Below are 21,187 nucleotides of genomic sequence, written 5' to 3'. Positions count from 1 at the left end.
CCTTTCCCAGGCTCAACTTTGCTCCTTCATTCCTGATTCCTCTACCTCCCCCAGAGCGGCGTGGGGGGTGGGGAATGGGGGACTGCAGTCAGTATATAACATTTCCTTTCTACCACTCCCTCCTCCTTCTCACACTTCTCCCCTACTGTAGTGTGGGCTCTCTGTGGGCTGCAATTCCCGTCAGGAGAACTGGCTCCGCCCTGGTGTCTCCAAGAGCTTCAGGGGAATCTGCTCTGGTGTGTAGAGCACCTCCTTCCCGCCTTTCTCTCAGGCCTTGGTGCAAGGCTGTTTCTCTCACATTTTTTCCTTTCTGCCATGCTGAATTTTGCGTTTTCACAGAGGTGCCACCGGCTTCTCCGATGGGCTCAGCCAGGTCCTGCTGCGGGTCTGTTGTGGAGCCAGCTGGAACCGGCTGGAACTGGCATGAGGCAGCCCCTCACCTCTCCTCACCGAGGCTCCTGCAGCCCTCCCTGCCAGCGCCTGGATACAGATACCCGATACAGTATGACAAAATCAGCACTTTATTAATTCATATCGGATTGTGATCTGGAGTGATTGCACATCCCATCTGGTGGGAATCGCTGTGGGTTTTAAAGCGTTTTACAACAGGGAAGGAAAGGGAAGGGTGAGACAGAAGGTCAGCCTTGCTTATTCTGCGTCCCACCTGAGGTAAGAGACAAGCCTGATAATAAGAAGCGGTCCCTGGTTGCTGAAAGCTAAAATTAGATCCATCTTTTCAAAAGTCTCTGAGTTGATGCTAAAAGTCTATTCGGGCATCTTGTGGGCACAAGTCATCCTGCACGGAAAATTGAACTTGTGCTTTACTGATGTTTAAGGACTGAATTTTTTCAAAAATAATCTAATCGCACTTGTATAGTAACATGCTGGCTGTTGAAATGTGTTGTCATCTTTTAAATGACTACCTGAACTAGGGACATGTTTTTTCCATGTTCAGGATCTTATGTTTGCTAGATCTGTTTTCCCGAGAGGGTTTTTTGGGTTTAAGTTGCTTGTAATTTTGTAACTGCTCTGGAGATGGCAAAGGCTACTGCAGGGGACTTGTCCTTCTCCCCATCTTTCCAGAGGCCAAGTCTTTTTATACATTTGGGGTTTTTTGCATGTGTTCTATTAATATTCATATCAAGTGTGTAGAAAAAGGTGAGATGGTCTTGCCGTCAAATGGTGGCCATCCTCTGATTTTAATCATGTGTCCAGGGCTTAAATAACACTTAAAATTTCCTTCAGATGTTGGGCTTCAGGGCTTTTCAAGCCATTAACCTGAAGCTTGTATGGCTTCATTCTTCTACCTGACTTACGCTACAAAGGAAGATCTGTGTTCAGTTCTTTATGATCCACTTGCCATTCCTGTTGGTGATGGCGGCTCTGTGCCTAGGAAGAGCCTGGAGTGTGCAGGAGAGTTTGTCTGAGGAGGGCAAAGGATCCTGCTGTTCTCAGTGGAAGTAAGTTTACTTTGAGAGGGATCTTGCCAAAGATTTGCCTGTAGCTGCTAACAAGGTGGTAAGTGAAGATGACTACATGGTGCTAGTGTTATTGCACGTATTAATGTGCCAGATGCTCTGTTGGCAAACTAAAATTTTGTTGGGCTTCTTTCTTCTTCTCAAGAAAGCCTTAGATTTATGCTTTTGTCCTGGGAAGCAAGTTAGAAAAGTGATTTGAACGGCAGTCAGCTCAGGAGAGAGCTCTATGTGAGCATTTTTATGCTTAACCTGACAAGCCAAAGTCTTGCCCCAAAATATTGTCTGCCACTCTACAAAGAAACTGTCAGTCTTTCATTAATCATTCAGTGGTCCTTTAACTATATGGTAAACAAAACCCACCAAGCCTGTGTTGTCCTGCTTGCAGCCAGTTCTCTTTTGCTCAACACCTCATGCAGAACTTGGTTTGAAACCCAATCTAGCGAGGTGCTGCCTCCCCCAGCAGACATACTATTAATGGCCCTGATGTCTCCTTAATGAAAGGGTTTTGTTGTGCCAACATGATGCTCTTTGTCCTTCCTCAAATGGATGTTCTCTGTGTTGATGCAGATACCATTACCAGAAGAAGTAGTATGGAACCTGCAATCTTGTGGTCACTGGAACTTAAAATTCTGTAATTATTCTTGGCATATACTCTTAAACGTCAGTGCATACTGGGCTTTTTTCAGAGTCACTGAAAATCAAGCCCCGAGTTGCGTCATGTTTTTTTTTGTAGTGCCTCAAATGGTTGATACACCCTTGTGACCTTCAGAAGTGCAGTTTGGATTGTAATCCACAAATCAAATGTTAGTAAAGAAGAAATAGCTGGGATGTGACTTGTGGGGGCATTTTTCAGATGGTCCCCTGACAGTGAACAGTGAAGTGCTTAGAAGTTGGAGTATTACATATGCAAAGGGGAAGCCAGGGTTTAGTTGCCAGAATCTGACTACTTTAACTTGCGAGTTGACTGAATATAGGTATGCTTTACCCTGAAGTCTTAGCCTAGAAGTTACGCAGCAGTTCCCAACACTGTAAATTTGAAGATTTCCAGGCTCATTTAAGTGCTGTCAACCAAGGCTTGTGTTCGGTCTTAAGTATTTTTCACTTCAGTTAGGAAGGCCTGAAATAATCAGTCCTTGGAAAGGAAGCTGTGTTATCCTGACATGAGTTTAAAAGAAATATTTATCCCAGATTGTAAATGTCCAAAACACACTGCTCAAATTTGTTCTGCTCAATGTTAACTTACAATGGTGAAGGTAAGTGACTGTAAAGTCAATTTTCATGTTTAATTAGTTGTATGCATGATTCATATGTTTTTTATTCTCATTCCAATTCCTTGCCAGCCTTGTATTTTTATACTGCTGTGAATCTGTGAGTTTGTATTTCAAGGCAGTACTTGTGGAGTGATGGCCACTGGCTCTCATCTTTCATGGACATACTAAGTGCATTTTTGATCTGAGGATTTCGATTCTCTAGATACTGACAACTCAGATTTATTGGGGGGGGGGAGGGGTACAAAAGAGATCTGATCCGGTTGTCTTTAACAATGCATGTAATCTCAGAAGAGTAAAACCCTATGCTTATCCCTTCAAAAGCTCTTCAGAAAAAGAATTGCATGGAGGAAGGAACCTGCCAAGCTTTCTTCTGCTCAAAAATGCTTACAAGTACCCTGTAGCGAGCCACTATGTTCACTGATACTAAACACCAGTAAGCAATCTCCCATCAATTCCTAAATGCTATTTAATTTTCTGGTTATCTAGTAGAGCTTTTTGGCTCTTTTTTTGACTGTAGTAGATGGCTGCCAAGGTATACGCATGACATGAAGTAGACTCCCAAAGTAGTTTGATACCCCTGCAAATAGGACAGTGCTGCAAATACCTAAAGTAGATGTCAAGTAAGAATTGCTGACTCAACATCTGCACATGAGTGTAGTTTATGGATTAGGTGGGGTGGGCACAGTCCTCAAAGCCTTGTTAAATTAATCTGTTTGTCAGTTAACATTAAAATAGTAAAAGTGGTGCCAACTTCAACTGTATTGGAGTATTTAACTGTAGTCCTGTGTTTACAGGGAAGTACAGGTAGCTGTCACCTAAGCAGTGGAGTAATTTGGGCAGACTGTCTTACTTGGCATTAGAACTACAGTCACCCTGCAAGCAATGGGACCCTCCTTACAGCAGTCGTGTTGATAGATTGCAGGTATGGTTTCAAGACTGGATTAAGCTGACTGAGAGCTGTGTTGACTTTGCAAGAAGTGGCCTCCTCAGCCTGGCTGCATGTTCCTGTTTCCTCCTCTGTGTTGGTGCTATCATACATACTACAAACTGGATCAATTTGCTGATCCAGCTGAGAAGAAAACCAGAAAAAAATCAGTTTGGTCTGGCTATAAACAGACTTGGGTGGCTGCAGGAGTCTGCAGGAGCTTGTGGCTGGGCTGGGGAGAGGACAGGGTTGCATCTTTGGTCAGTAATAAGGTCTTTGAATTTTTACAGTCATTTGAAGCTAATCAAATCCTGAGAGACATGGTGATACAGTTTTGCTGTTACCCTTGATAACTGAACTGCCAGGCAACAATTTGGGAAATAAGTCAATTTACAAGGTGTAGTTAACTTAGTTGTTGAGGATTAATCAGCCTGATGCTTTAATTTAGGCATTTTTTCATTTTATTTATGCATTTAGTATATTATAAAATTCCAACCCTTACCTGGCTTGGACTTCCAAAAGCATGTGCCAAGTCCTGTCCTGCTCCTTCACCTGGTTCCCAAGGGCACTTTTGGGTAGGTATTTTTGAAATGTGCTTCTTAAGCACATTCCAGAGGAGGTTCAGAGCAGGATGTGAAGTTTACTGCTGCTTTCTTTTAAGACAGCCAGAGAAGCTGGAGGAAAATCATGGTTGTGTATTGAATGATAAGAGCGCTTGCCCCAGTCATAGGAAGCCCAGGATGATTTCCTCCAGGAGCATGCTGTGTGTGACATCCTCAGTGGATAATAGTAACACACTGATTTCATTCCTGTTTGGGATCTTGTCAGAAGTGACTTGCCCAAAATCTAACACCATGTTAGTAGGACAGTGATGAGAATCAGGAATCCTTAATTTCTGGGTTTCTGAAATCATTGATGCATCGGCTAAAGACCTCACTGAAAAAAGCTATAGCAATCCTAATTTTTTGGTTGCAATTTGTACAATTTGGAAATTGTATTTTAAAGTAGCATTAACTCTCCTGTCAGGTGGGGTTGGTAGGATTGACTGACTAGCGATTTTAATTACTGAATGTAGGTTACATATAGACAAGAAAAACTTCTCTCTGACAAAAGCATATTATATCTTGGCTCTTAGTACTAACCAGCTCAACTTTAATTTCACAGTTGCTGCCAACAGTTGCCTTACTAAGACATTAGTACTCATAATAAATGAAATTTCACGAAACAGAAAAACAAAAACTTTGTTCCAGCTGGATTGAAAAGGCAGTTGGAGCATTTCTATCCTGCATATAAAGCTGCCATCCACATAAACATTTCTAATTACTTTTTCATTTTTAATAATCAAAATCAGACCTTTTCTTATTATTGAGGCAAATGCAAGGTATTAGAAACACACAATTTCATTCAAAGTCCGTTAGTTATTGAATCCTGTCCAAAGTTAAGCATTTGAAGTGTTTTGGGAGAAACTCACCTTTTAGTTTCAGGTTTTTGACAACCCACTTGGATGAAAACCCTGAAATGAGCAGACTGCTCTAGTCCTGCTTGGTAGTGCTTAGAGAGATGTTAGTTACATCATTTGCTCTTAGAGCTGTTGCTTGTGTATTGTTGAAAGCCCTGCAGCTGATGAGTGCTTGCCCGGACTACCAACGGGAATCTCAGTTAAATTATCACACAGCCTCTCTGCACATGGAAGAGATTAATTCTCATAGCCACAAACAGAATGAATGCTTTGTACTTAGTACCATAATGTAAGTTCATGCTGAAATACAGTGCCAGTAACCAACTCCTTTACCAATAAATTCACAGTTCTAATAACCATGTGTTTTTACAGCATCCTGATCCCAAAGGATCAAAGAAACATTGATTTATTTAGCTTTGGGTCCCATCCCCCGTTGTTCTCACTCCTTCCCCTTGCTCCCCATGAGCTCAAAAGAGCTGTATATGAGATAAAACCCAACTGTTGTTGTATAGTCCGCAGCAGGGAGGGACACTTTTGCAAAACCACAGAAAAGAACATTTTAGCCAGTAGAAATGACAGGAAGTGTTGTGGGCAGACAGAACACAAACACTAGAGCCTGCTTTGGCCAAGAGTTGATATCAACCTGTCTAAACTGCTGTACAGTTCTTTATTGACGATAAATGGACTGAAAGTTAAAAATTCAACATCTTAAAAAATTACACTATGCCTGTGGCATACAACTTCAATGCTGTATAGAAACATTCCTTGAAGACAGCACTGATCTTCCCAAAACCTGGTTGAGGATGCAACTAACAATTTTAGTTCAAGACAGTGAAGTTGAGAAGTGTTGATATGAGTGTCTGATGAAGCAGGTATACATTACTCAGTAGAGGTGCCAGCAGCAGAAGCATTTTGTCCTTTAGGAAAAGGTGAGTAACGCTCACAAGGAGCATTACTGCCCTACAGCTGAGCTATTGGAAATGTGATCATGTCCCCAGACCTCTGTAATGGCCCCTTGTCCTATTGCAAGCATGTGCTAAGACATCGTGTAACATCTCCTGTAAGTAGTCCCTGGGGGCTGTTAGAATTTATACCCCAAGGGTTTCCAGAATTGTAGGAGTGGTTGATGTTCCTCATCAGAAGGCCAACTCAATACAAGGTTTCTGAAAATTTGAGTCGACAAAACTATTTAGCAAGCATTACTGAAATTACTTTATAAAAATGTGTTTTATAGTTCAGACAGTATTTGGTGGCTGTTGTATTACAGCAGCAGGTGGAGGTCCCAGCCCCACTCTGTATGTAGGTGTAACTAAACTGCTTCTTGCCTCAGAATATTTATTTCTTGTGACCAGAGAAAAATGTATGGAAAAGCAGCATGGACAGGAGATACAAATTGCCATGACCAGGTCATTATTTTGTTACAAAGTAAACCAAATATTTGTATTTTGCCTCTGAATTGTGCAGCTTTGGGAAAGCTCAATAATTCCTAATGGCTGAACATTCTGTTTCTAAGCCTAGAAATCCTGCTTCCAACTAAAAAAAAAAATTATTTCTAAAAGAAGAGCCTGGGACTGAGTAGCTGCAACTTTCACTGTTTTAAATGTTTTTCAATCCCATCTTAGGCCAGTGCAATGAAATAGAGTTGTTGGTTGTATGCAGGCCTATGGGTCTATCAGAACTTGCAATTGTTGAGGGAAAAAGAAGTGGATACACTGAACAAAACCCCTGTCAGCAATCGGAGAAAATCCTTTCCTGGCATAATTCTTACTTTAAGATGTTTATGCTGCTGAAGTATGTTGTCACCTTGAGCTGTGCTTTGTTTGCTTGTTTACTGCTGCCTAGGGTCTATAAAGTAGAGATTGCAGCCAGTACTTGAAGCAGCATAAGTTTTTGTTGCCAGCAAGAGTCAGAAAGTGTTGTGGGGAGAGAGGGAAATACGACATGTTTCTATGTTCAACAGCATGTTTCTTAAGTTTTTTTGGGAAGGGACGGTCCAAAAATGTGTGCTGCAAAAACGTCGTTACTTTGTGTCTTTGTAGATGGGAATGGCAGAATTATGTACTTGTGTCTGTTCCTATATAGAGAATATATGTTGGAAATATTTAAAAATGAATGATTGAATATCTCAAACTGTTCCCAACTCTAGTATTTTCTCCTGCATCCAGCATATAATGCAAACCTTTTTTTGACATTTGATCTATACTGTTCGTAGGCCTTTTATATACACAGAGGGATTTACTGCTTTGTAATCAAGCTGCTGAAGAAAAAACGTTGTCCTTTTATTCACTGGGGATGACTGTAATAAATTAAAATGGTTTCCCATTAGCCTTCCCTACTTAGTTGAACCACTTAAAATTACTTTGGACTTTGCCCTTGTCTGACCTCCTCACCTTTGCTCAAACATTTCTGCTTCCAGGAGTGCAGCAGCGTTGGTCCTAGAGCCTTACTTCTGTAACTGAAGTTACAACTCATTTCAGGCTGGAAGTAGAGTACCAAGGTGGAGCCCATTTGGAGTTAAAAAGAAATGTTTAGTAGTTTTAAAAGCCTAATGCATGGCCTAACTTGCAGGTGATCTCTGGCATCATAGATTGCTGTTAGTGTTAAGAGCTGATTATAGCTTGATTGCATGCATATTTTTCAGTAAGACTGTGTGCATGCAGATGAAGATAGCTTGTTTTGGTTTTAGTTTTTTTTTTTTATTGCTCCTGTGAGGTTTCTGTGGCAATAATGGCTTTACCAGCTTGTGGACAGAACTGTAGAGTTGAAACAACCAAATCTCTGAGGCTTGTCTGAGCACAGAAGTACATTTAAACAAGTATATGTGAAGTTCTCTCTTTCTCCTGCCTATTAAATGCAACCAGAATTACATTGATTTACAAAACAAACTGCAGGTTTAAAACTGCTGTTCTGTCAAATGTACAACTCTAGTTTCATAACTGGTAATGCCCTAGTGTTAAATGCATACACATTAATCAGTTGTGCTAAAGTAAAAAGAAAGCCACAACAATTATTAGACAGTATATATGCAGTTCGATTCTGGATTGTCATTTTTAGTTATGGTATGAATGGAAGGGCTAGATTTCTTACTGAGTTCCCAAGTCTGGTGTCCTCCTGCCTGTTACTTCTCTTTGTATTCAGGTTCTAAATTCAGGTTTTATACTTCTTGCGGGCTTGGAATAGTAACTTGGAGGTGATTTGAGATGGTCTCAGTGCAATGTTGTAATCTGGAGAACCTTGGAGAAGATGCCACGCTTGTAACAGTGCAGAGAAATACATGGCATTACTGAATGGGATTCTCTGAAATATTTCAGTGAAGTAAATATGCATGAGGAATGGATAGAGGAATAGTGATAGGATTGAAAAGTTTTTTTAACAGTATAAAAATCACTTGTTTTACACATAGAAATCTGACCAGATTGACTTGTTTCTGTGCCAGGAAAGCACGCAGGGCAGGCCCAGAATGACCCCATGTTTGTGGCATACAAGGTGGTTCAAACATCTGACTTCGGAGGCACCACTAGTGGAAAATCCCCCTAGCTGACCTTGGGCATGCACACCCTGATAGATGGCATGCTTATTAATGCTTACAAATTAATGGCTTATTTTATAGACAATGAAACTGGATGGAGCTCCAACTATGTCTTAGCACACCCATACTGGAGACAAGTAAATGCACTATGGAGAGAGCTAACCGCACCCTTTGAAAACAGCACACTTGTGGGAAGGTAGCAACTGAAACACAAGCTCAAATGGCATTTAGCAAAGGTATCTTGCAGTAGCCTACTTTTATAGGAATTAGTAGCTAATGACAGTCCATATGATTCAGGGAAAGTTCCAAAACTGTCCTATAAATCCCTGCTACTCCAATTTTGAAATATTTTTCTTAAGCAGGGGCTAACTTGTCAGAACAGAAAAAGCAGCCATAGGATTCTTGGCTGGTCATAGTGAAGAGCCCGCATCTTAAATATTTTCAGTTATCTGTGATAATTCCACATAGGTAAAAATAGCTGATAGTCTGCATAAATTTAAATTGAGACAAGGAAACCACAAGCTGACTGCAAATGTTGCTTGAAGAAGAAAAACATATCCTGTATGTCATTGATCAAAATAATCAAATCAAAACTGAGGGCAGTTTGGTATCACTAGTGTTTTCTGGTCAAGAGGATGCTGGGACTAGGGTAACTCGTAGGGGTCATATTATGGGTTTCAGGTGCGTTGTATGGCCTAGGCAATATCTGCCCAAGAAATGTGAAAAACTAGTGAAGTTTGAGACTATTTTTGGAATCTCTACTCGTGTATCTTTCTATCTACTCGTGGGCTATTGGGTTGCCAAGGGCAATATTGTGAGCAGTTGAGAAAAGGAAACATATTCCCTAGTTTTGCAATTGCTGGTGCGCACTTGCATCCTGGGAGGAGAGCAGACCAAGCAGAGCGTTTGCCCAGTGAGGCTTGTCTCTGTTCCAACACAAACTCTGGGCTTTTTGCATGTGAAAGTATGCAAGAATTCATAATCTGACCCTCTATATTATTTGTGTGTATACATAACCTGCAATTCATTAAAGAAATCCTTGCTGCAGCTCTCTGCCTCTGCACTGTCTGGGAGCGATGCAGAGATGAGAATGGTCTTAGCAATTGCAAGAGGTTTCATACAAAACCACCAGCTTGAAAGAGCTTATCACTGGTGTGAGAATGATCTCTGGCATTTCATAAATCATCAGCAGTACTAACATGCTGTTTGGAGATTTGTATCATTAGCAAATTAATCATGTTCAGGAACACTCCCATAGCAATGTTGGATGAGACGCTGTGCAACGCCTTTCTGCCAAATAAACTGCAAAGAGGGGCCTGGGGGATGGGAGGTGGAGAGGAGAAGCCAGGCTCAGCTTTCATATTACCTCAGTGTTGTCCTTGATAGCAGTCTTTAAAAATATTTAAACAAAATGACAGTGCAAAGCTTCTTAGCAGCTTGACTTATGCTATTGGCAGAATATGGGGAAGGAGTGATTTCTGGTTCTGACATATTTAGTTTCCATCCTCACAGGAAACATCCACAGAAGTTTGCTCAGTTGCCTTCCAAGTCTGTAACATCTCTGCCATCCTCCAGCCCTGGTGTGCAAACAGTCATCAGGCTGCTCTAATGTAAGGAAGAGTAGAGATGGTAGGAGGTGCAATATTTTTATAGGCCACAGGAAAACCCCATTTTGGAGTGAGAACTAAACCTGAAGTTCTGCCCACCTGAGTACTCCTGTTGAAAACCATAGAGGTTTTCTTGGCATGAACCCAAAGTTTTGGTGTAACTGAGGGTAATTTTGCCAACCTTTCTAGAATTTCATTTATACATTCAGTTATTCGTAGATTCACGCGGTATTCATGTAACTCTGTTTTTCCCTTGAATTCACCGAGCTGCAAGTTTGAATTCTAAAACCCATTAGCAGTATTTCCCATGCATTGCACTCTTTAATGCACACTTAGATTTAAGTTTCCATACAGCTAAAGATAATGTTTATATCACTGCTTCTCTGATGTTATCTCCTCTTCCCTTTAAAAAATAAACATAAACATATACCACAAAAAAAAAGTGTTAGACTATTAAATCATGCCAATTTTTAGTTGCTGGGTGTTGCCTGAAGATTCAGTGCTATAGCAATGCAAAAGACCAACAGAACCATTCTGTATCTAGATATTTGATAAACTGACTTTTATGTAGCCTTCATTTGGCTTTTTTCTTTGACTACACTTTTGTAATAACCAAAATTGAATGCTTCCACTAAGAAGCAATGCAACTAACTTCAGCAGCCTGGCATCAGGAGAGTGTGTTTCAGGTGTTGTCATACATTACATTAGTCTAGAGACCACCACTGCTCATCTTGTGTTCTGGTAAAAGTCAGATAACTACAGTTAATGGCTAAACCCACAGCATAAATCTGCTGTGTTTCAAGACAGCTGTTAGATTAGTTCTCTCAGTTCTTCTGCTGTGCCAGTGGATGCCAGCAAGTTCCAAATTTAAATGCTTTTCAATGCTTTGTATAGCACTGGACATATTTTATAGATCTGAGTTGGAGACATGCTATATTGTGCTTAATAAACTACTCTTTAAAATATCCATGATTCAGCTGCTTGTATGGAAAAATGTATGCTTAGCTTTGAGAAAAATCTTAACTCTTATAGCTCTCAATGTCAGGCTATTGCTTTGAAGACTTGGATTTTTGCTTAAGGTGTGTGTACGTGCTTTTCAAAATATCTGTCTCACATATTTACTGGCAAAGTGGTATGTGACAGGACAAGGAAAAAGTTGCCTTTTTCAATTAGATGTTGTTAACCTTTTCCTCAACAAGCCAGAAACTTGAGTTTCTGTAATTCTAGCAGAAATTCTAGTGTAATTCTAGCAGAAACTTGTTTTGTTTGTTTATAAATTGTACTGAAAGTTTTTGTGGTTTTTTTTTTAAATCCAGTGCACAGAAAGGAACAGAAATTGTGTTTTTCGGTAGTACGTAACATTTCAAAAGGCTTTTCTCAGGCCCATGTCCCAGGAGCTTTTTTACTTTTATGTCACACGTTCTTCTGGTTTTGTGTTATTTTCTCACTGATTTTTGTCTCTCTCAGCTTCCACACTACTGATGCATGCACACTAAGGAAGTAGATCCTAGACCAGTTTTAGAGGGAGAAGTTCTGGTACAGGCTGTCCTCTCTTGTGAAAGCTTGCAGTTTGGGATCTTTGTTGCACCCGTTTACTCTGCAATATCTATTGCTGAAAATGGACCCTATTAACCTTCAGTTGTAAGAACTATGTTAGAAGTGAAAGATACAGGATTTTAAGCCTCAATGCTAGTTTGTGAAGACAAGCTAAACTAAACGAAGCTGGTTCTCTTAATTGTGGCATTTCAATTCCATGCTTAAATTTGCAGCTGAACTGAATTAATTCAGTTGCTGGGCTCCTAAAGAATCAAAATCCCACAAGCAGGCACACAGGCAGTCTTTGTGATGACAGCCTGTAAAGCCAGCAGCTGTCCAGGGGTTAGCAGATTGGTTATGCTTAATGTGAACCATGGCAGGACATGGGCTAACAGAAGATGCATGACATACCTAGCACCTATTGCTCAAGGGTAGAAACAGACCAACTGGGGTAGAATGACTGGGATAGAAGAGTTACGCAGCCAAATGTGAATTAAAGGGAGAATTTAGCCATGCAAAAGTTGGGTGTAGGAAGGGAGAGAGATGTATGTGGTCTAGGAGAAAATAGGAATGTGAGACTTACGCTTCTGTTCTGTATTGACAACTGCAGGCAGTGTCTGCTCTCTGCATTGGCAGAAGAGCAGGGAAAGGTTGTGACATACTAAGGAAAAGTCAGAAATATGCCGGTTTCATGGCATTTTCAGTAGGTGTAGGGTTGCTTTTCTGTCTTCAGCTTTTGTATGGTTTTCTCCCTCACACCCTTGCTGACTTACCTGAGTGCAGCATATTATCTTCATGGTTTTGAGCTTAGCATCTCAGAAGTGGAAAAATGCAGTAATCCCTACTTTACAGAGAAGGGAAATAGAGGCAAGCAGATTAAATATGAGTTGGCTTTGTAAAATACTCCGGTAACAGGAAACCTATGGCTGACACAGAACTGAATCCAAGTCTCCCTAATGAGAGCTCTAGCCACTGGACTGTGGCATCAAATTTGCCATTTCTGACAATTCCACTTGAGAAAAAATAATTTTTTTTCCTAATTGTAGTTTTATTGGTGTTAGTATTTTAAGGTGGCTCTATAATTAGTAGTTCAGGGAAATTCGTGTAGTACTGTAATACTGTAATTTGTCTGAGCTGAAACCCCTTTACTCCAATTTTTGTTTTACTCCTGTATGTGCATTAGTAAAAAACCTCTGAAACTAGGCACACTCTCCTTTTTTCTTGTTTTTCACTAGAGTTATCAGGACTACTTTTCTGGGAAGAGGGAAAAGAGGTGAGCTGCTCTATTTCCTTTGGAAGCCAAGCACTGCATTCAGATATTTTGCACAGTGCTTTTTGGGGGTTTGTTTGTTTGGGGTGTTTTTGGTAGCTCATTGCTGCGAAGCATGGGGGTCAGCAAGAGCATCTTTGCATGCTGCTTATGAGTGAATTGGTCATATCTGTGCCATCCTGTAGTAGCGGGAGGGAGGAAATTATTTTGATTCTTTTGTCTGTTGTAGCAGTTATTCCATAAAAGTGTCAGAGATAAACTGTGCTGAAGGCGATGAGCTGAAGTTAATCCAATGTCAGGAAACACATCAACTGTTGAACCAGGCTGTCGGGCTACTCTTCTGGTCTGTGAAAGTTTGAGGGCCTTTGAAGTCCCATGCGTGTGAGAGAAATTTGCCTTTAAGCTAGGGATATTGCAGATCAAATCTGAGTTTTAAGTCTAAGGCAGTCACCTTCTTAATGGCACATGTAAGCTTGTTCTCAAATATCCAAGAAGCTAAAGTTGGCTTTTCCTTGCAGCTGGATTTCCTAACCTGTGCAGATGATAAAACTCTTTTCTTAGATTATTTGAATGAACTCTAGGTAGCTGACATTTTCTGTACCTACAAGAAATTTTCTTGAGCTGCCTTGCAGTCCTGTAAATGAAGCAGTCATCTCTGTTGCTGTTTTGAATCCCAGCACTCTTGTGTTTACAGCAGTCTCCTGATTTGGTGTGCTTGAGCGGTCGCTGTTGACAGGCGGCCTCAGAGGTGATGAGCTGTATTGCAGAGTAGCTTCTTGAGAATCTGACTGGTGATCCCAAGGGCAAGTGGTATACAACATGATAGGAGGAAACTGCTCTTTAGTGAAACAAAGTGGACTTTAAGATGCTAGTTTTGTCATTGAAGCTGTAAACATCTTCCAGTGAAAGATACCATGATTTGTGGTCATTTAAGGTTGTCCTCAGTTTTCAGATTTGACAGTTTTGTTTGAGGAATGTGAAGCCATCAGAGAAAAAGTTAGGTCATAGTAATCAGATCCTATTTTTTTCAGTTTGTTTGATTTTGGGGGGTGGGGGAAAAAAGGGTCAAGTTTTCACCTTTAAACCAATTCTTGCTTTTCATCTATGCCTAAGTAAGTTGCAACAGGAGGCCATGACTTTTAGATGCCTCCACACACAAACACCATGTTGGATATCCCATTAGGAGTGCTTGTCAGTACTATTTATGAAAGTGCATGGTTACTACTGAGGATCGGACAATCGCTTGAAATCTGCTTTGAATGTTCTTACATGTTTTAGTGCTAACCAGACTAGCAAAAAACTGTTATGGCAGCACACATGCTTCTGACTTTTATCTGCCTGGTGAAGGTGGTCCCTTGTTTGAGAGTTGGTGCTTATAGAGTTTTAAAATTTGGGGAAATCTGGGATGGAATATGGAGGTTTTTCTGGTAGAGGTAATGGGTTTAAAAAAAAATAAGTAGCAATTTAAAAATGCTGCTATTACATGGCTGTCTAGTTGTCTGTGTGAAATAAGCTAGTGGCATCTGTCCAGTTGCAGGCAGATGTCCACATCACAAATCATCAGACCCTTATATAGAGCAGAGAAAATCAGCCGGTGCTCTTTCAGTTCAAGCCGGGAGAGAGGGATTACAGTGAAGAAAACTTGCATTTCTCTTCTCCATTCCATCTGCATTTAAAAAAGAGAAATACGCATAGGCATTTCTTTCCAGAGCACTGCTCCAGCATCACTGAGTAGGAGCAAATTCCCTCTTGGGAAAGCATAACTGAAAAGTGCTGGAAAGAGCAATTTGTTGAGACAGATGTGTTCTTGTATGGATCAAGTATTTTTATTTGAATAATCTAGTGGAACTTGCAGTGGTGCACAGAGATTCTCCTGGCTAATAGGTAGCTAGCTGCTGGTTTTTGTAGGCTCAGTTTGGTATGATGGACATATGAAAGGCACTGTTCTGTTACACTTTGGTCCATGCTACTGCCCTTAATTTTGACATGCTGTTGTAAAACTCTTTAGTTTTCATATATAAGTAGGTGCTAGATTAAGTGGTTAGCTAATCGACATCTTTGTTCCAGTGACAAAACCATGGCCTCTTTCAGCACTTTTCCATTTACTGCTCTGTGTGCTGTTTATGGTAGCAATGGCAAACTTTTTCAGTGTGTCTGCCAAATTTTTTTTAAAGATCGTGGTGTTTGGTGCCAACCCTAATCTCTCTTGGTGCCAAACTTGGCTCCAGCAGCAGTAGCTCTACATTGTTAGTCTTGTGCAACAGTTGCATTACATCATAGTGAAAGGAGGAAAAGGGATTTTAAAAATTCCAGTTATTCAAATGCAATAGTCACAGGGGGGAAAAAACAAGACGGAAAACAAAACTCCTGCAGTTCAAATGTCAATGTCCCTCTGTACTTTGGTAAGTCATTCGAGGCCTGTTTAATATCATAAAATGTCACTTTCAGCAAGTGTTTTTCTTTATCAGATCAGACTTTGCAAAGGAAAGCAAGGACACTTGTGTGAATGGCATTGGGTTGGTGCATTTGTCATCTGGTATTTTCACTTCCATGCTGCCCTGTGGTGTATCAGTGACTGGATGGCAGGATCTCTGCAAAGGTGCTCCGTGACTCTTCCTTGTTTGATAATATCCTCTGGCCATCCCTGTAAAAATCCCTTCCCTCTGTCTTGAAAATAAACCTGATGCTAACAGCTTTGGGATCTTGGGTCCAGGTTAGCTTTCACCTGGGCTTAAAGAAAAAGCTTCAGCCTATTGTCACACCAAAACTCTTGGGAAATCAGACCTCAGCCCACCTGAACTCGCAAAGTGAATCAAATTGTCCTATTTGTTATTTCTATATTCTTATTTTAGCCTGACTTTCAAATATCCACAGAAACAAAATATTAATGGAATAAATATCAAGGAAAACACCATGTGAACATTTGCTCTGAGTAAATGCCTTCTCCCCTTGGCTGTTTCCACACTATTAATTGGTTCAAGTGACAAATCAAAGTGCAGTTGTTGCTCAAGCATTGCTTTTGATTAGTTGTCTTTTTTTCTCCTAACATCTCCAAGATATGCAGCAGTTAGATTGTGTTACTTTGCTCACTGCTGTTGTACTGTAGCTCTTTAAAATGAGAAGTCTGCTCCACTTAACTTTTATCTATAAACTACCATCATCAGCCTGTCTCCTGATTCAGAATATCCGTTTTGAACCTTCCAGTTAGAGGTAAGAGGAACAAAAAAATTTACTATTTGTTATTCCTACTGATGAAGTAACCAACTTTCACTACAGAAATAATATTTACCAGCAGAGTAACTCCTACACATTTCACGCAGATTCTTGAAGACTTTAATCTAAACAATAACTTTTTCTTGTGTTTTTAAAAGCATAGGAGGAGCTCAGTGCTGTAAAAATGCATATCTGGTATGCACACATAGTTGCCAGTAATGACAGCACAAACCTTTCTGCATTTGTAGGGGCAGATGAAAACATAGCATTTGCACATCCGGGTACCCAAGTTCCAGTAACCAAGAATTACTGATGTGCAGGACTGCTTGCTCTCAAGTTAAATAAACCTTTAACAGCCCTATAATAGGGAATAGGCAAAGGATATGTGCTGTGTATGGCCCATGAGTTAGTGTCAGAGCTGGGAATGAAAACCTTTGACTTCCTGGCTGTAACCCCTAGAAAAAATTTCCTTCTTCAGATAAATTATTTGAGATTAATAATAATAAAATAAAAATAAAATTTCATTATTTATAATTAAGAGTCAAAAGAGGGGAAAAAGACTGTTTCAATTATATCAGTGAACAAGAGGAGGGAAGGATAACTTCTTGGAAGTTTGGCTGAGTGATAGCCTCTCTTCCAAGACCACCCTCTGCTCTTTTCAAACAAAGAGAAAGGATTGTGACTAAGTGAATGTTAGAAGTTTATAGATTGTATTTATTTAACCACAATATTTACTAAATCCAGATTGGTAACCTGACTTACTTCAAATCAAAACAGGGAAAGTATATCAGAGTACAGTTGGATTTCATAATTCAGGAGCAAATCAGCTGTACATTCAGGCCATGCACTTGGAAAGCAGCTTCAGGGTTAAGTGGTAATGAACAAGCACCTGCATTCGTAGTACTCTTCATAGCAACTGCGTTAGTGCTGTACAAGCTTTGCCTACAGCATTTATGAAGAAGAGTGTGTTAAGCAGGATCAAAAGTAGGGAGGCAGCTCTTTTTACATTGTTAGGCTTAACTAGTTTGACTCAACCTGTTTGAAGATGACCCAGCCAGAAATTCACTGTTGATCATAGGATGGTCTAAACTTTGTGAATCTGGTACTTCCATAAACCTTAGCACTAATAGAGAAGGTTTATTCAGAAATCGCATGGGCTTATCACCATCATTCCTGTTTTATCAATAAGGAGAGCAAGGCAGGATGGTTGAAGGGCGGCTTTCCCTAGCAAGAGCACACAAGCCTCTTGACTTTGGTATTAAATGTGCTGTCCCAGTTTTGCAGAAGTGGGACAAGAGAGTCCTTCCCATCCACACAGTGCTGAGCCTCAGGGTGAATCCATTGCCCTTGCAGGCAAACTGCCCTCAGACCAGGTAGCAGGGCTGGTGTCCCACTGCTGCCACAGACATGCTCAATCAGCAATTACTTGGGAACCACAAGTTCTGATTTAGTGATGCTTTAATTAAGACCACAGCAAGGAAGGTCCAAAATGAAAAATTCAACCCCTTCCCCTCTGTCCTGAAAACCCTAACCCAAAAATCTATCAAGCAAAGAGAAATAATTAGGGAAGCCAGCTTTGGGGGCAGTTAGAGTTTCTGTTCTCCCTTATGTGTAGTAATGGACTACCACAAAGATTTTTTTTTTTTTTAATATGAGGAGCTGAGGAATGGTTGGGAGGCTGCTTAAATTCCAGACTATGAGACCAAGCCAAAGCAGTACAGGGTTTTCAGACACATTGTTAAATTATATTATACTTCAGTTTCTCAAGAAAGCGTCTTCAGTTTTAGAGAGACCACAAACTTTGTCGCATTTCCTTCTGGTATGTAGGGCAGCAATTGCGTTCAGGACAATGAGGCTGGCATTTGTGTTTTATCTCATCAAGATACTTCATAAATAGATGAAACAGTGTACTAAATATATAAAACATGAGGCATTCGTTGCTTCTGAATCCTTGAGAATTATCTTCCTTGGTTTATTCCTCCAGACAGATGAGAGAGTCTTCCCTTCCCTCACTAGGGGTGGGAATGGGGGAGAAGAGAGTCCCAATCAAAGAAAGATGCTTTCAACCTTCTACATGTACAACAGACCTTCCTCTTTGCTGTCTCCTCTGGTCAGAGAAAGTCTGACTTGGGGGATTTAACCAAGGAGAGGGTACGTCATTCTCACTCCAGCCTCACCTGTACTGTTATGCTAGACTTTTTTCTCACATCCAAGGTCCTTTTACTAACTTACCTTTCATAGTTCTTTTCCCATAGCTCTTTTTGAATTATTATTCCCTGAATGCTGTTCCTTTACAGGCTGAGAATGGAGGTGCTGACACAGGCCTGTTATAAAGGGGCAGCCTTACCTTTCTCACGGGGATGTTGGAGCCATTGCAGGACTCTGACAGGTTTAAGGAATAAATCAAAAGGGTGAAGAAATTCTCATAGTCTGGGAATGGAGAGCTTTTGGACCAAAAATGAGTGAGAGAACATGCCCTGAAGGACAGCTCTCGTACCTCACCTTCTTGGCTGTCACATGTTCAGGATGGTCATTATTCATCAGCATGGATACTGATACTGCAATGGTGTAACAGATTTCACCTGAAGATTTCAGAGCACTTTCCAGCCCCTAAAAAGAGCTTAATTGGCAGTTTATACTGTATTGCCCGGTTTTACAGAGGCCTTAATGTAGTCCTGAGAAACTTGCCCAATCTGTTTGTGACAGAGCTTCGGAGCAAAACTAGAATTGCAATTCTTGGTTGTCTCCTTCAACAATTACACACAGTTCTCCCTAGCTGGTGTCAGACCCAGCCTTGTGACAACATGCACCTTTATACTGCACCATGTTGCTGTTTGTAGGGGCAGCTGCCAGCCATACAGCATCTAAGGCCCCAGTGCACATGGGCAGCTGAGGCTGCCTATGACATCCTTCTGGCACGGGTTGGTCAGGGCCTTCTAAGAGAGTCTGGATTACTCAGTCCATCTTGTTTTCCCTGGATCATTCGCATGATGGAGCTGTAAAGGTAAATATGACTGGTGAAGATATCCAGGCCAGTACAAACTGTGGGTCTATGCATGCGTAGCTCATACCAGAGTTAGCACTGGTCCATGTCTTCTCCTATCTGTCCATGAAATGATGCTTTTGTGGGGCAATTTTTAGCAGTATCTTGCCTGTGGACAATGTGGATGCTAATGTGCTCAAGACACCTAAGTACGTTTTTCTAAAATCTGCTGTTGATGCAGTGGTGGTAGCAGTGCTGAGTCTGAAGTGGTCCAGTCATAGGGGATAAAACAAAGTGCTTTCCATGTTGGAAGAACTCAGTAGAAGCTGCTTTGTGTTACTTCAAGATAAACTGCAGCCTAGGGAAGATTAATTTTGTTTTTTATTGCTGTTTATTTAGTACAGCAGTACCTGGAGGTCCCACTGAGAGTAGGACACCATTGCACTGGTTGATGCTTCACATATACAGAAGAGGAACACTTGTCCTGCAGTCTCTGTAGGGAAGGCACACAAAGGTCAGAAAGCACAGTGGTGGCACAAAGGACTTGCCTAGGGATCAGCTGAGTTCTGGGGCAGAGTGGGGAGAAAACTCCAGGTTTTGAGTCTCAGAGCAGGACTTGATCTGCTATTTCTCTGTGGCAGAACTGATTTGTTCTCACTGTGTCCTCTGGGAGAACTGTCCCCATGTGAGCACCACCCTTTCCTGCAGACAATCACCTGTGGATTTTATTAAGACTGTTACGTCTCAACTATTGTGGGCAAGAATTTTCTGGTACATTCATTTTTCTGTGGGAACTTCATGAATGATGCATCGCTACCCTTTGAATCGGGAGTTCTTCCTTAGGATCTGGCTGGTATAAATGTTTATGGGTAACTATGTACATTTAAATCCACAACAACGTGAAGCCATCCATCTGTGGAGAAAGGCAGCTGCCGGCACTCCCTGCAGCTAGTGCTCCTCTCCCCAAGGTAAAGCCGTCCGGCACTAAACTTCCTGGAAAATGTTTCCCTTTGGCACTCGTTCCAGCTAATGGCCAACTTTCACTGCGTGAAACAGTCTTTGTTTCTCTTGGTATTAAGAAACTATCCAGCTCCTCTCTTCCTTCCCTTGACTACTGAGTAGCAGAAGGAAAAATGAAGTTGCTACTAATGTTCAGCTCAAACCGAAACAGAGTGAAAGGCTCCTGAGTGGGACATATGGCTCGAAACGGGTTGTATTTGTGGTGAGAGAATTAATGCTGCCCCGTAACTCATGGATGTGTTCAGCCAGCAGCCATAGCTGCTATAGCAGCTCTCTGCTACTTCAGAGATGTAGTGATGGCTTTTGTGTGCTGTCTGCACGGCAAAATTTTCATGGTTTCCCTCCTGAGCCCTCTGCAACTTGTGATGACTTCTTTGACTTGTCCTGCTGCATTGAATATAGTTTTGCAGAAATTACTACCTTCTGCACTGAATATATAGCTTTATGCAAATTATTACCTGAACACAGGTTCTCTCATGCCGTGCTGCAGCTTGGCCACTGGAGTCTGGGCGGGTATGTGCAAAGCTCCACAGGTGGGAAAGGAAAGCTCTGTTTTCCACATGTGACTTTTCACTACTTTTTGAAGCAGATGTTCTTCTGTGATATTTATTGTGCTTTATTGTCTCTACTTCATCTTGCTCTGGTAGAGCTGAAGTAGTTTCTGGCTGCTTAATTTTGCTTGTGTAATTGCTTTATGTTGCAATGTATTAATATGAATGTTTTATAAAGTAAGCTCTGCAAACACACACACCAGTGTTCACTCCTGAGAATGAATTTTCTGCTGCTATAAGACCAGAGTTTCATGTCCAAACATAGATGCTACTCCTTCCTCACCATGGAATATGTAAAGCAGAAAACTGAGTGAGGGGAAAAAAGAACCCAAAAAAACAACAAAC

At 41.0% G+C, this 21,187-nt stretch overlaps 1 protein-coding gene across 7 annotated transcripts in view; it reads left to right on the top strand.

Moving 5' to 3' along the window:
* EYA2 (EYA transcriptional coactivator and phosphatase 2) overlaps positions 1-21,187 on the top strand; it is a 103,325-nt gene that overhangs the window by 11,984 nt on the left and 70,154 nt on the right. The window contains exon 1 of one of the 7 annotated variants that reach the window (XM_072879421.1): positions 592-669. The exons of the other annotated variants lie outside the window; for them this stretch is intronic. The gene's annotated coding sequence lies outside the window, so the exon portion shown is untranslated. Of the gene's footprint in view, positions 1-591; positions 670-21,187 lie in introns of those variants that run through there. 7 annotated transcript variants of the gene reach the window in all.

This window comes from Ciconia boyciana, chromosome 14, assembly GCF_034638445.1.
Source record: "Ciconia boyciana chromosome 14, ASM3463844v1, whole genome shotgun sequence".
Lineage (NCBI taxonomy): Eukaryota > Metazoa > Chordata > Aves > Ciconiiformes > Ciconiidae > Ciconia > Ciconia boyciana.
Note: the sequence above shows the minus strand (reverse complement) of the source record. Positions and strands in the feature narration are given on the sequence as shown.